Source organism: Nanorana parkeri, unplaced genomic scaffold, assembly GCF_000935625.1.
Source record: "Nanorana parkeri isolate BGI_ZX_2015 unplaced genomic scaffold, ASM93562v1 scaffold2627, whole genome shotgun sequence".
Lineage (NCBI taxonomy): Eukaryota > Metazoa > Chordata > Amphibia > Anura > Dicroglossidae > Nanorana > Nanorana parkeri.
The window spans coordinates 120,450-124,782 of NW_017308895.1; positions in this window are offsets into that span (position 1 = coordinate 120,450).

The following is a 4,333-nucleotide window of genomic DNA, read 5'->3' on the forward strand; positions in this document are numbered from 1 at the left end:
CTGACAAGAAACAATAGAGTAGAGTTCAAACCTAACACCTTACAAATTGATTTTATTCCCTATTTATGACAGCCTTTTAATCTTAAGCTCTTTATTTATTATTGGAATGAGAATCAATGGTGTTTCCCATTCCTACACTTCCTCCCCCCGAAGCTTTTCTCAGTTTTGATTGAGCAGGAAAGGGTTTGATCCTTTGCTGGGTTATTATTGCTGTATAGTCCCTTTTGGAGGGATTACTATGTATTTCTTTATTCTGGTAACACCACGTCTGTTGATATGGCTGAAAATCTCTCTAATGTAGACATAGCCAATGATGATAGTCTGACAGAGATCTCACTCTTCCCTATTCTGTTTAAAACTTCAGGAATTACATTTTGGCTGGAGTTCCCAGGCTGTGGTCCAGAAGAAAGATGAGAGAAGTCTTCACTGTGGTGCAGATATGTCTACCAGGCTTCATACACCCTTGCCACACTGCACAGCGACGAGGGTGACACCACTAGTTCTGGATCAGTCCTAAAGCCTACCGCATAGCATATGGTAAAGGAGCAATCCGGCTGCACTCTGTTTCAAGCTGAATCAGTTCATTGAAAATTCATCAGTAACAGAGTTCTGCCCGCAGTGATGTTGAATTAGGAAACACAAGAGGGAGTTCTTCTTTATCTGCTTTCCAGTCTATCATGTACAGTGTATGTCAAATTCTACTCCTCCAAATATAATGCATCAGAACACACAGAGATCTCAGTAACCCCTGTAATTATACAGCCATAAAGACTCATATCCGAATCTCTAACATGCCTAAATAAGTAATTGCTGCAGATGCAGAAGTCGCCTCGTTAATAGGCTTCTTATAGGCAAAGAGATAACACATGTAATTGAATTTTCCACAAGACATAGAAGAGAGAAAAGAGTCAATTATGAAAGTGTCAGAGGATATTACAGATAATTACTGACAAATTAGTGCAGACAATGGCTTCTTTTTTCTTTTCAAAAGAAAACTGCTTAATTTTTAAACAAGTCCCAGATGTGAAATAAATGAAGAAAAACATAGGAAGCTATCAGCATGATATGAATAGAATCCATACTTATGATAATTGTCCTGTATATGTGATACCATCAACAGGAACAGATGAACATTAAACACAGAAAACCATCAGCTGGCTAGAAATTTTCAGCAGATGTGTGGGCATGTTCCATCAAAGTTACACACAGTATAATTATTAATATACATTTATATAGCTCTGACATATTCCACGGGGTGTAAAGAGTATATTGTGCCCCTCACATAAGTCTCTTCACCAAAGGAACTTACATTCTAACATCTCTCCGTAGTCACACATTATTATATATTTATATTGCTCTGACATTTACTGCACAGAGAACACTAAACCATTCTCATCCGCACCAGAACAGCTTACACTCTAATATCCCCACCTCAGTCGCACACTATTATACATTTACTAGAAAAACCTATGTCCAATCTTGAATTGAACAATGTTGAAGTATTTTTTAGCGGGTAAGATGTTAAGGAGAGGACTCTGGAGGAAGGTAGTATGTGCAGGACAGGAGTGCAGAAGGTATGACATAGGGCAGTATGTGCAGGTGAGGAGTGGAGAGGGTATGACATGGGGCAGTATGTGCAGGGGGTAGGACATGGGGCAGTATGTGCAGGTGAGGAGTGAAGAGGATATGACAGTGTGCAGTATGTCCAGGGGGTAGGACATGGGGCAGTATGTGCAGGTGAGGAGTATAGAGGGTATGACAGTGTGCAGTATGTCCAGGGGGTAGGACATGGGGCAGTATGTGCAGGTGAGGAGTGGAGAGGGTATGACAACTAGAAAAACCTATGTCCAATCTTGAATTGAACAATGTTGAAGTATTTTTTAGCGGGTAAGATGTTAAGGAGAGGACTCTGGAGGAAGGTAGTATGTGCAGGACAGGAGTGCAGAAGGTATGACATAGGGCAGTATGTGCAGGTGAGGAGTGGAGAGGGTATGACATGGGGCAGTATGTGCAGGGGGTAGGACATGGGGCAGTATGTGCAGGTGAGGAGTGGAGAGGGTATGACAGTGTGCAGTATGTGCAGGGGGTAGGACATTGGGTAGTATGTGCAGGTGAGGAGTGGAGAGGGTATGACAGTGTGCAGTATGTGCAGGGGGTAGGACATTGGGTAGTATGTGCAGGTGAGGAGTGGAGAGGGTATGACAGTATGTGCAGGAGAGGAGTGTGAAGGGTATGACAGTGTGCAGTATATGCAGGAGAGGAGATACATGATGCAATAGTACGCAGTTTGCGCAGGAGAGTGCGGAGGGTATGACAGCAGACAGTATGTACAAGAAATGATTGTGGAGGGTATGACATGGGGCAGTATCTACAGATGATGAGTGGAGAGGGTAGTATGACAGTGGACAGTATGTGCAGGAGAGGAGTGCAAAGGGTATGACAGTACATAGTATTTGCAGGACAGAAGTACGGAGGGTATGACACTGGACAGTATGTACAGAAGACGGGACACATGATTTGTGTTAAGTGCCAGGTAGGGGAAGATTTGTGTGAGGTGCTGTACAAAGAATATTGTATCATTCATCAGTGTCTACACCAGAGATCTAATGTCACTACCATAGACACACAATATTATTATGCTAATTTTATGTGGCTCTGACATATTCAGCAGTGCTGTACAAGGAACACTGAGCTATTTATACCAGTCTCTGCGCCAGTGGAGCTTACACTCTTAGGCTGGGTTCACACCTAGGCGTATCGAATATGCGCGTATGTCTACCGCTATTCGCGGTTAAAAAAAACCGCGCGACAAACGCACGTTTCCGAGGGCTACTTGGCTGTATCCCAATGGAAACGCGCAACAAAAACGCCCCAAAGAAGCTTCTGTACTTCTTTGGGCGTAGGACGTTTTGTAGCGCGTTCATACGGCCTGTAATACGCCCAGGTGTGAACCATACCCATAGGAAATAATGGGATTTCGGTGTTTGAGCGTTTTGCAGAGCGTAGGAACACGCTACAAAATGCCCAGGTGTGAACCGGGCCTTATCCTACAAATTTACACAATTTGTTACTACACATTTATATTTCTCTGACATTTCCCACAGTGTTGTACATCTACACAAACATGGAGAGAACATGAAGAGTTGTAGAAAACCCTGAACCCAGGACCCCTGTGCTGCTAGTTTATAGTGCTAACATCTAAGCACCAGCCCTGGTAATGTTAACAAGAAGTTAACGAATATTGATGCTGAAGATTCTGCTGTAATGTGTCACCCTTGCAAAATGATGGAGCAATGTCAGCAACCAACATGATGGACTGTCCCCCTGTCACTCTGCAAGTGTCATCAGATTGGGGATATTGGGGTTATTATCAGGATTCTCATTTATGCAGTGTGGGCTTTGACTTGGAGTCTGTGGTAAGCGCTGAGATCGTTGCACACATCATCACAGTCACTGCAGGGTCAGAATGTAAATCTTCATCTCATTTACATGAACAAATCAGAGCGTATCTACATGGGGAATAAACTGACTGGCGGCCACAACTGACCTGTCGTCATATCTTCACACATCACCAGGATTTACAGGTCTTATGTGTAAAGAAAGAAATCCGACCAGCATGGGTGTAATTCTCGGTGCATAGAGTCTCAATTGCTCATGATTATTTTGGGATGAACGGTAGATTCTTTGCATACAATTTGATTTGATTTGTTCCTTCTTTCATCCAGGAGAAAAAATTTAAGCCCGACTCAGCCAACAACTTTCTAGTTCTGGAAGACATTGTAAAGGCTAAGAACCTTTTTCAGGCTTCTATCGTTGTTCGTGTCCCCTTCCTGTCAGTGACACTCTGTATCCAGTTGTGAATCCGAGACCAGAATTAAATCTTCCTAGTGGAGACACAGACGGCAATACAAACTTGACAGCGCTTCTAACCCTATCCTGCTCTGTCCACAACTAAAGAAAAACCTTGGAGTTGGCTCAGTATATTTGGCAATAAAAGTGAATTAATAAATAGAAAGAAAAAAAAACAGCACAAGAGAAAAAAAAAGATATAAGGAGAATGATACAAGTATTAAAGTGACATTAAACCCTCAGATTTTTTAACATAAACCAATACTGTACTCCATGATACCTTACTGTAATCCATGGTTGTTTCCCTTCTCTTTGCTGCTCTTCCTTAACCCTTTCGCTGCCAAGGACGTATGGCATATGGACCTACAAAAGTGCTTCCAGCTGGCCAGCTCAGTATGCCATACGGACCTGGCATTTACAGTTCTACTACAAGCTGATGGTGACTTCAGCGACCATCAGCTTATAGTAGAACTGTTCAGCAGAC